Source organism: Haematobia irritans, chromosome 3, assembly GCF_050003625.1.
Source record: "Haematobia irritans isolate KBUSLIRL chromosome 3, ASM5000362v1, whole genome shotgun sequence".
NCBI lineage: Eukaryota > Metazoa > Arthropoda > Insecta > Diptera > Muscidae > Haematobia > Haematobia irritans.
The window spans coordinates 208559962-208572701 of record NC_134399.1 but is presented as its reverse complement, the minus strand read 5'-3'; the positions used below and the strand labels follow the sequence as shown (position 1 = coordinate 208572701).

General features: G+C 25.9%; 1 protein-coding gene and 1 long non-coding RNA gene across 10 annotated transcripts in view; both read right to left on the bottom strand.

The window, feature by feature from the left end:
• The window catches only part of LOC142231792 (3',5'-cyclic-AMP phosphodiesterase-like), a 769719-nt gene that overhangs the window by 273534 nt on the left and 483445 nt on the right, over positions 1-12740 (bottom strand). The window lies entirely within an intron of this gene.
• On the bottom strand, positions 1380-3786 carry LOC142231794 (uncharacterized). The gene is made up of 3 exons (XR_012720922.1): positions 2187-3786; positions 1752-2123; positions 1380-1585 (listed from the first exon to the last, which is right to left on the bottom strand). It is a non-coding gene; the product is annotated as an uncharacterized LOC142231794 (long non-coding RNA).

Here is a 12740-nt window from a genome sequence, read left to right as displayed (position 1 = left end):
TTTTATTTATTTATTATTTCAATTTTTTTAATATAATAAATTAATAACTATTAATTTATTATAAATTGTATTTATTGCAAATCAACCATTAATTAAATTTTATTATACTTTTTTTATTGATACATTTATTATAAAAAATATTTATATATGAGAAATATTTATTTCAGTTTATTTATTCGTATATAGGAGGGAACGGGAATATTTTATTGCATTGGCTGTTTTAATTTTATTTATTTATTTATTTATTAATTTATTGATTTATTTATTTATTTATTTATTTATTTATTTATTTATTTATTTATTTATTTATTTATTTATTTATTTATTTATTTATTTATTTATTTATTTATTTATTTATTTATTTATTTATTTATTTATTTATTTATTTATTTATTTATTTATTTATTTATTTATTTATTTATTTATTTATTTATTTATTTATTTATTTATTTATTTATTTATTTATTTATTTATTTATTTATTTATTTATTTATTTATTTATTTATTTATTTATTTATTTATTTATTTATTTATTTATTTATTTATTTATTTATTTATTTATTTATTTATTTATTTATTTATTTATTTATTTATTTATTTATTTATTTATTTATTTATTTATTTATTTATTTATTTATTTATTTATTTATTTATTTATTTATTTATTTATTTATTTATTTATTTATTTATTTATTTATTTATTTATTTATTTATTTATTTATTTATTTATTTATTTATTTATTTATTTATTTATTTATTTATTTATTTATTTATTTATTTATTTATTTATTATTATTATTATTATTATTATTATTATTATTATTATTATTATTATTATTATTATTATTATTATTATTATTATTATTATTATTATTATTATTATTATTATTATTATTATTATTATTATTATTATTATTATTATTATTATTATTATTATTATTATTATTATTATTATTATTATTATTATTATTATTATTATTATTATTATTATTATTATTATTATTATTATTATTATTATTATTATTATTATTATTATTATTATTATTATTATTATTATTATTATTATTATTATTATTATTATTATTATTATTATTATTATTATTATTATTATTATTATTATTATTATTATTATTATTATTATTATTACCCGTGTAAAAATTGGGGGATCTGATTTGATATGGTTAGATCTGAGCCAAGATATGGTCAGATCTGAGCAGATCCGAAAAATGGTTATATCTGGTCAGATCTAAATACTATGAAATTGGATCTGATCAGATCTCAAAAATGAGACACATCTAATCAGATCTAATTTGATATAATTGTATATTATTTGATACAATTGTATCTTTCGAGATCTTTCAACACATAAAAGCCCATAGTTTGTATATAAAATGAGATTAATTGTTTTATTTAATAATACAGACAAAAAGTATGTGCATAATAAATATGTTTAATTTATATTGATCCATCAAAGCTATTTAAGAGTATTGACAGTTGAGTTATAGTGTTGTCCAAGGGTTTTTTCGTTTGTTTCTTCTGCTTTGGACTTAGACACGCGACTAAAGTATTACAGCGTTAAGGCAATCTGCAATAAAATTAAGTTAAAAACCAATTATTAAACAAATATAGGAATAAAAAAACTGTGGGAATATATTGAACTATGTAAGCAAGTATTAGTATTGTTTTGGATCATTCTTCTTTAAGTTGCAATAAAAATTGCCATATAATTTTATGTTGCTTTTAATACTCACATTTAAAGTGTATTCGGGATTAGGTTAGGTATAGCGATAGGCTGTTATTTTAGGCTCATACATACTATTCAGACCATCATGACATCGCAGTGATCAACATCTCATTTATCACTGACTGCTGCTCGATTCAATAATTAGCTCAATAACATGGGTCCTCCTTGTTATAATCGAGTCCTATCGGCATTTCACGTTGCGCTGAAACAACTTAGAGAATCTTTGAAGCAGAAATGTCACCAACATTACTGCGAGGAGATAATCCACCGCCGAAAAAATTTTTGGTGTTGGTCGGAACTGGGATTGAACCCGTGACCTTTTGAATGCAAGGCGGGCATGTTAACCAGTACACCACTGAGGTTTCCTTTTTTTCCAAATCTAGAAAATAGTAAAACAATATGAAAATGACTACTAAGGAAATAACAAATACAATCTACTTACCTACATAATCTCCGCAACAAAGGAAACGATATACACTTTATCAAAGGAACACATTTAAAACAATTATATTAAATTTCTTAATTTTCTCAGCTAGTCTTGCGTTAAATTTGTTTGGAAGTGATGCCCCTGACGGCGTTGACATTTGACATAATGACATTGAGGTTGTTGTTAAAACTAATGGATCGTTGACACTAAAAACATGAAGCACTTTTATAATGTATAGAACCCATTTATTAGTACGTATGATAGATGAAACAAGAAGAAACTTTTGTTGTTTGAAATTTTAAATTAAATTTACTATATAAATATTAAAATCATCTGGACTAATGAGACTCATTTCACTTCGGTGCCTGCGTCACCTTCTTGCTTAGAAAACCAAGAAGGTATTGAAGCCCCCATCCTCAAGGTACGACTTTTTGGTGATCTGGGCAACGTTTACTTTGAAGGAAACGTTTCCCGCGATTAAAAATGTTTTAAATAAAATGTAAATTACTATCTCCGAGTGGGACATATATTAAAAAGGGCGACTTGTTCAGAAATGTTAGTGCATAATCAAAATATACTAAATGTTTTTTAATGTTTGAAGTTCTATTATTTAAACAAACTACTAACTTTTGGGCAGTATGTCTGTTATTCCAAACTAACAGATTGTACTTTCGCAGAAAAACTGCGAAAACAGCACTTTTTTGTTTACCAAAAAAATCAGCAGTCAATGTTTCCTACAGCAGTCTTTTTATATGAGTATATTTCAAAATAAAAATTCATTTTGTAATCTACTTAGGATACTAAATAATGCTTTGGATGAAAGGTTAATTAAACTCCAAACGCATGGGAACGACAAATACTAAATGAGTGTTTTGATGAAACCCACATTTTTCTTACTACTCGAGGTGTCAAATGGATACAAATATCTACACATCCCTTTTATATAAAAATACCAAAACTAATATCTATACAGTACAATTAATAAAGAAAGGCGTTTCTTTGCGAATTTTCAACAATTTATTTTTATTACTCTTTTTGACGTCAACCAGCAGTACGCGATAAAACATTTAAAAACTGGCGTTGTTCATTATATCCATTTCCAAAACTGACTGTTTTAGATTGTTAAACCATCTGAAGTGAAGGAGCTCAACCATGTTCTGAAACTCGAAAAACATGTTTATAAACTGCCAAATACTTTAAGATGTATTATGTAAGTTCGTTAAATAAACAAAAGTTATTTTTCCATCTGTAACTTTGTGTATATATCTCGAATAGTTTTTTAGACGTGTATTTCAAAAATCTTTTTAACTTGTTCATGATTTTTATTATATTTTGGACCTTATTTAACCCCATATATAGTCAGATATGATGTTATATCTACCATATCTTATTAGATATAGTGCTATATATGATCCTATCCAAGCATATATTATTAGATATGCCAGATATAATTAGATATTATACTATATATGATGAGATCTGCAATTATATCTAACCAGATCTAGCACCATATATAGCATATCTGTGCATATCTAATTATGTCTGAACCAATATCTGAACAGATCCAATTAGATCCAATTTGATATTATTAGATAGGATTGGATCCTCCAATTTTTACACGGGTATTATTATTATTATTATTATTATTTTATTTAAGTAATATAATAAATTAATAACTATTAATAACGATTAATTTATTATAAAGAATATTTTTGTATTGAAAACCAATAATTTATAGTTCGTTTCTTATATTTATTCATAATTATAGGTAAATGAGTGTGCAACTTGCATTACATATGCAATATAATAGAAAATAAATAAACAATTTTACTTATATATTATAATTTTTTAATATAATAAAATAATAACTTATAATTTTTGTATTGCGAAATTTTTTAATTTATTATAAAAAATTATTAATTATGCATCTATCATATTTTTTTATTGCTTTATTTATATATTTTACATATTTATTTCAGTTTTTTTATATATATTTATAAGTAAAAACACGAGCATGAGAATGCAATTTCTATTATATATGCCTTTTTTTAATTTTTTTATTATTTTTTTACTTGTTTTATTTATTATTTATTATAATTTTTATTGTAAAATTTATTGATATATTACAAAAAATAACTTCACACGGGAAATACTTATCTCTGTGCATTTATTTGTATTTATAAGTAAAACTTAATATGTACTGTTTATTATTATTTTTTTTTATTAATTATTTATTAAACTTTTTGATAGGCTTTTTTTACTATTATTATTCATACTTCATTGATTTGAATAACCACTCAAACAAATAATTTCTTAATTGAAAAATAAATAATGTAATTAATAACTTAAATGACAAACGGAATATTTTAAAAATAAATAAATATTATGTATGGAAAAAAATTGTATTTCCTAGCAAGAGATATTTAAATAAAGAATTCTCCTCGTCATTTGCTATAGAAAAACATTGATTAAAATAATATTTGCCTTCATTAATAAAATCATATTTAATCAATTGTGTATATCCATAACCTAGACACCTCCGAAGAGAGTAAAGTTCAGATTTAATAAACCATGGAATATTGTTAACATTATCAATTGATTTATTTATTGAAAATTAACACATATGCTAAATAAAGCAATTATTTGTATTGCTCATAACGATGTGGAAAAACTTACGAGACCTGTAATTATGATATCGTTGAAATTCGAAACCTGTAATAGCACTACAAATAATTTTTGCCGCCCATGAGAGCATTATCAATGGCTTCATATCATATTTACGTTATAACATACTAATTTCATCATTAATATCTCAATATTTATATTAATTGCTTTATATTTAAAATTTTTTTGTATTAATATTGTATTAAATATATAATTAAAATGGTCATTTTATATTTAAAGTAGAGCAAATATTCTGCTTGTAATTGCTCGAATGAAGCATATAAATAAATGTGTACTCATTTTAAGATATTATGGATATTTTGCATTTTTATATACTATATAAAAAATGCAATTTAAAAACTCTTCCGTACAGACAAATGCATTAAAAAAATGATGGCTCTGCTTGTTTTTCTTGAGTAAATTAAACCCACGCATACCCACCCACACACATACATATACAGAATGCAGTTTAAATTCCCATTATGCATTTCCGTAAAATAAAAACAATAGTAAAGGCAAAGAGAGCAAGAGGGAGAGAGAGAGCAAAAGTGAGAGAGAAAAGATACAGCTGAAAAAATAAAAACAAGGATTCATATTAAGCCCATCCATTATTGTGGTGGGTGGCTCAATAACAAACAACTGACTATAGTCTGTAAGTTACAACAATGAGTGGGTAGAAAGGTCTATACCTAGGAAATTATGGCCTTAAATTTTAGTAGGAGTATAACGTCCCCACTTATAATAGTGTCTTCTCTCACGTATACTCACCATAGTAATATGCAAACAAACGCACACACACTCTTTTACTTTGCCTTGCCGTATTGTCTGTGTGCAAATATAAAGAACAGTTGTGTGTGCAAGCCTAAGTGTTAACTATATAGGAGAGGTCTAGCCACTCACCCACTCATTTAACCAAGGAGCCTATAGAAGCTCTGAACAAACAATGAAATACAACCGCAACAATTTCCATTAATACTCAACACCTGTTTGTACAACAATAGAGAACTGTGCTCTAGCTAACTAGCGTAGGACATAAAGAACGAGCACAAGCATTAAAACAAAAACAACAACCAATGAAAATAAGTTGCAGTATAATAATTGTTGCATAGTTTAAGTTATAGCGTATATAGTTTTATAAAAAAATTTGAGAGGCAATGAGAGCGGTTAGGTGATGGGTAAGATAGTTTTTAATTATAACACATCTGTATGTTTTAATTGAAATTTACAATCATTAGATTCTTTATATTGGAATTTGGGTGGAAAATTTAAACTGTAAAGTAAGTTTTTGTATAAGGCTATTCAAAGGATACAATTATATAAGCTCAGTTAGGGAAATATATAAATGGGTAAGGAAATTCCAAAGCTAATTAGCAATAAGGCTAGAATGATATAAGCTCAGTTAAGAGAACATACCATTAAGTACCAGGGATGGAAGGGAGCCACCGTGGTGCAATGGTTAGCATGCGCGCCTTGCATACACAAGGTCGTGGGTTCGATTCCTGCTTCGACCGAACACCAAAAAGTTTTTCCGCGCTGGATTATCCCACCTCAGTAATGCTGGTGACATATCTGAGGATTTCAAAGCTTCTCTAAGTGGTTTCACAGCAATGTGGAACGCCGTTCGGACTCGGCTATAAAAAGGAGGTCCCTTGTCATTGAGCTTAACATAGAATCGGGCAGCACTCAGTGATAAGAGAGAAGTTCACCAATGTGGTATCACAATGGACTGAATAGTCTAAGTGAGTCTGATACACCGGGCTGCCACCTAACCTAACCAGGGATGGAAAATACAATTTTTAAGAAAGTACAAAAAAGGTATTTTTTGAGCGAAAGGTTATTTTTTACTAAATTTCAACACAATTTTCACTGGAAGATTATTGTCAAGAGCTCCTTTAGACTGAATTTTAAAGAAAATAAAATTTTGACAAAATTTTCTATAGAAATAAAATTTTGACAAAATTTTCTATAGAAATAAAATTTTGAAAAAATTTCTATAAAAATAAAATTTTGACAAAATTTTCTAAATAAATAAAATTTTGCAAAAATTTTCTACATAAATAAAATTTTGACAAAATATTCTATAGAAATAAAATTTTGCAAAAAATTTTTATAGAAATAAAATTTTGCAAAAATTTTCTATACAAATACAATTTTGAGCGAAAAGGTACTTTTTACTAAATTTCAACAAAATATTCACTGGAAGATTATTGTCAAGAGCTTTAGACTGCATTTTAAAGAAAATAAAATTTTGACAAAATTTTTTATAGAAATAAAATTTTGAAAAAAATTCTTTAAAAATAAAATTTTGACAAAATTTTCTATATAAATAAAATTTTGACAAAATTTTCTACATAAATAAAATTTTGACAAAATATTCTATAGAAATAAAATTTTGCAAAAAAATTTTATAGAAATAAAATTTTGCAAAAATTTTCTATAGAAATACAATTTTGAGCGAAAAGGTACTTTTTACTAAATTTCAACAAAATTTTCACTGGAAGATTATTGTCAAGAGCTTTAGACTGCATTTTAAAGAAAATAAAATTTTGAAAAAAATTCTATAAAAATAAAATTTTGACAAAATTTTCTATATAAATAAAATTTTGACAAAATATTCTACAGAAATAAAATTTTGCAAAAAATTTTTATAGAAATAAAATTTTGCAAAAATTTGTATAGAAATAAAATTTTGCAAAAATTTGTATAGGAATAAAATTTTGCAAAAAATTTTTATAGAAATACAATTTTGCAAAAATTTTCTATAGAAATAAAATTTTTCAAAAATTTTCTATAGAAATAAAATTTTTCAAAAATTTTTTATAGAAATAAAATTTTTACAACATTTTCAATTGAAATAAAATTTCTATGGAAATAAAATTTTGCAAAAATTTTATATAGAAATAACATTTTGCCAAAATTTTCTTTCGAAATAAAAAGTCGATAATATGGAATCGCATTCTTTTTTCGACTAAAACATTCTTGAAATTCAATAAAATTCTGTTTTTGACTATGGCGTTTACAAAATCGAGATTTTCTTCCAGCATGAAATTGTCTGTTTTGCTATATTTGTAAAAGACTATTAATAACGTTGATAAAGACTTTCTCAAAATATTAAAATATTTTGTCAAAGCTATTGTACCATAAATCTGATATCGACTCAAAAATGTCTACACAAAAATGTCTACACATTCGCGGGGGTACTACGGTACTGACCGGGGTGAAAAAGTATTGAAAAAAGTACTATAGTAATGCATTTTCCATCCCTGTTAAGTACTCTTTCATACTCTTTTTTCTTATATGGATATTTTATGTAAGGTAAAATATACCGTAAACCGTATAGAGTAAATTTATTTTTTAGGATATTTACTACCATATGCAATAAAGTTACAGAATACTTCAAGCTTACTTTTGCCATATAAATTCATTCGATAAACTGTCAATAAATTGTTTTGCATATGGGCATTAGTATTTAGGAGAACTTTTAAGTACATTGAAAAAATTATATATAAAATTATATATACAAAATTCTAGAAATAAAATCTACAAAATATTAACAGCAAATTTCTTTAATATAAATACATTTTAACTAAACGAAATTTTATACCTTTGGTTTTAAAAATATTATTCATAAAAATGTATGATACTCATCTGTGAAATTTAAGGCATTCTGTCAAAATCGTATCTCGTTGCCGTAAGACAAATTTTCCTTAATCTAAAACACGATATTTTTATAATAAAAAAAAACTTTAACTGAAAAATTTTCAGCAGTTAAAATTCTAACTTGCATAATGGAATACATGGGCAAGATGACAAATGTGTCCATAGCAGTGTTGAAAAGTCAGTAAGCTTACGTAGCACTAACGGATCTTCATAAAAATGGAGGGCAAATTAATTAAATCTCAAGATTCAAAATAAAAATGCTTTAAATATCGGTAAAGAGTTTATTTGAGTATTATTATATTTTATGTAAACATATGTACAAAATTTACAGTGCCAACTGCAGAGTGTGAGAGGAATAGAGAGAGAACGAAGACATTAAAAGCATCATTGTAACATAAGCGAATTAAATGAGATCAAGGGATCAGTGATGCCAATTTAGCTATTTTGCAGCTAGATCGTCCTTTTTATAATTGCTATTAGCTAGAAATTTTATAATTGCTATTAGCTACAAATATAACTTTCTTAATTTCAATTATACCTTTTTTGTTATATTTAAAATATAGATTACTGGTCATTATGTATTGATTTTCGTTACCAAATAGTATAAATTTGGTTTATTTATGATTTTTTTGTTTTGTATCAATGTACAAGTGAAAATTTGAAGCCTACTGGGGTCACATATTTCACGCGATCCTATTGAAACTAAAAGCATTTTCGTTTCGCAAAAAATATGTTGCCCTGGTGTTATATTACTTTTCCCCTCATTGTATTTCCGCTCATATGATAGAGTAATTTCAAAGGTATTGTTAATTCATAATATTGTGAGAGATACAGAATCGAAAATCTATGACAGTGTTCGTAGCCTTGATAGGGTTAAAAAGCGTTATAAAATTTGCAATAAGAATATTGTAAGTAATGATTATTATAGCAAAACCAAAATTTCTTTGGATTGTGTCGTACTCCTTATTTAAAATAGTAAATTATAATCAGTTTCAATTTGAAAATTAAATAGCATTTAACTTTTTTTCTTGCTATTTATTACAAATATTAGCTATTACATTCTGCTTTAATTTTTGTTTGATCTAGCCAAATGTTGGCAACACTGATTATCACAGAAATAACTGTTCGTTGTGATTCTAAATTGATAATGGCTAACATGTCTGTTATCATTACATTGTTTTGGATATTACGTTAGCAACGTCATAAGAGAGGTATAGACCCGGCATTTAAAAAGATTAACAGAGCTATTGTATGTCTACAGTGCACATACATTACACTCAATTAATTTGTAACGTCTATAGCTTTCTCTCACCGAAGTAACTGTTCATTGTGATTCTAAATTTGTATGAGCTTACACGACTGCAGTGCTAATCATAACATTACATCAATGTTAAGGAATCACTGGGTAGATTCATACGCAGGCACCTCGTAAAATACATTCCTTTAAAGTCTCCTTTATTCTACTTAACAACTAAAAATTTTATGATATACTAAAATAAGTTTAAATTATCTAAAGATACTATTTTACATGTAATTAAAAATTACAAACCAAAAAAAAAAAAATAATTTTGTCTTACCAAAGAGTAAATCCTTTGTTGGAAAAGTTAAAATAAAAGTTTTCCTTCCGTAATTTTATGACCTACCACAAACGAACAATGTGTATATATAAGCACTATAGGATACTATACGGAATTTCATATGCTTTAGTAACATCTTAAGTAAAGGATATTTCTCAGTAGTATACCTAGTACTACTACTACTTCTATCACCACAAGTACTTATGGTTGCTATGGTGGTCAGCTAAGTTTACGTAGTAAATTCTGTTGTAAACTTTTTTAATGTCCTCATAATTTTCATATATAAAATATTTAGTTGCTAAAATGGCCACACTTAGTTTTATACTTCAAACTCGGGGAAAATCTCTTTAACCTTCATAATAAGCATCTAGCACCAGTAAGCATACGAGACCACTTCTTGTTAATATATGAAACCTTAAATATCATTTCTCAAGCCCTATACAAAACCTTTGAGATGTAAAGAGCATGGGATATTTATGACCTTTTCATCCATTAAACGATTCTTTCAACAATGTTTACCTCATATAAACACACATATAAGGAACTTACACACACACACCCTTAAATTGTTGCTATTTCATGATATTGTGTCGTTTATTCCTATAGTGTATCGTTAAAACAATTTTGTTGTATATGAGTGTTAAACGAGCATTAACAATGCATATAAAATTAAGGAGAAAGAGGAAAAAAAACACAAAACAACAAAATAAAATGATAATTAAAGTGTCGATTTTTATAGTATTTACCACCATAACGACTGCAACAATGTTAACTATTGTGGGAATGTTTTCAAAAGTGCAATTAATGTGATGAGAGAATCTTAAGAGTATATCAAAGTGACGAGTATGAGAAGAGAGAGAGAGAGATCAGAAACTATTTAACGGTATTAAAAATGGAGTTTTTTGTACTAGCTCAATTATATTTTATGGAAACTACCTAATAGAGATCCATCGTATGATATAATGCATAATCTCCTATATTTGGTTAATGTTTATTTTCAGTGTATTTTAGGCAAAAACAACTAAATAAAATGAAAATTAAAGTCTCGAGTTTTTGGTAAGTAACGCCTCCATAACAACTGCAACAATGTTAAATGCTTTGTTTATAAAAGAGCGGTGATAATGTATGAGAAGAGAGAGATCTAAAACTAATTAACGGCATTTAAAAAGGAGCTTTTTGTATATGCTCCATTGATATTTTATAGAAACTACAATTTTTTACAAATTACAAATTTTTATTGTCAGTGTAGGATAGGCAACAATAATAAAATAAAACAAACTTATTACCATAAGCGTAGGAAGGCCTCTGGGGAGGGGGCTTAGACCCCCCCAGAAAAAATTTAGCCCCCCCCCCCAGAATTTGAAAACCTATTTACGATTTTACATTTTTATAAAAATTAAACAAGCGCAAAGTTCCGCTAAAGACTTTCATGCACAATCGAATTACTTGGGTTGTGGTAGCAGTTGCCGATGGCAATGTTTGAAGTCTGATATTTAAAAAATAGAGCTGTGATTGAACTTATGGTTTAGTTGAATAACTAACAGCCTGTTTCTGTATGTCGAACGAGTTCAATCGATCGACTGAAATGCATAGAAACAACTGTTTTTCGTTATAAATTCAGCTGTTTGTTTCCATTTTAGTCGATCGACAGAGCTCATTCGACATACAGAAACAGGCTGTAAAGCTCCTTTATTATATTGTTTAGTCTGGTTTAGTCATCTTAATTAAAAAATAGTAATTGGTATTAATTAAATTCTTTCATAAATGAATATCTAAATAAATTAACGCTGCAAAAAAGCGTCGCCAAAAAAGAAGTGAAAATGTTCTTTTTGGGTCCGGAAGTGGTGCAAAATTGGCGGAGCAGCGATGAATGTAATAGGAACTCGTCATAGAACGAATGTCCACCGTTTCAACAGCCGTTGCAATAAATTTGCATCACTTCTTACTTTGTGATCCGAATTCAGAGTTTTGAATGTGAATTAAAAAATTGTGTGATATTTTCCCAAATAAATAATTTTTATTTATTCGTTTTTTATTTGATTTTTGGTCGACCTTTTGTTAGAATTATATAAATATTTATAAAGACCTCGAGCTTCAAGAAACATTAATTTATAATAATTTGTATATTTTTTATGATTTTTAATGCATTATAACGCTTGTTTGAATATTTTCCAAAATTATCGATTTTTCTATAATGGATTTAGCATTTTTGTGGCAAAATTTGAATAATTTTTACCATTTTATTTATTCTTACTCTTTCTTAAACTATTTGAAAAAAGAAAACAAAAATTACGCATTAAAATATGAAAAAACTGAAGTAAAAAACTTCCTGTGTAGTTAATATAATTAACTTCTTTGTGAGGACATTTTTGGAAGTGCTTTTAAAGTTGTGCCTTTAAAACAAATCCCAATTTTTTTGCTGGGAAAAGTGTGGAACTACTTTTAGTTGCTTTATTATATATTATTTCGATGTCTATTTTTTTTATTCTTTTTTATGAAATAAAACAATAATTGAACCTATAAGTTCAGCCTATAAATTTTTAGCTAGGGGGGCTATAGCCCCCCCCTAGGAAAATTGTCTAGCTACGCTAATGCTTATTACACCCCCGTCACCATTCTATGGTGGTGGGTATAATGCTAACAAATACAGGGTTGCCATTTTGTCAAA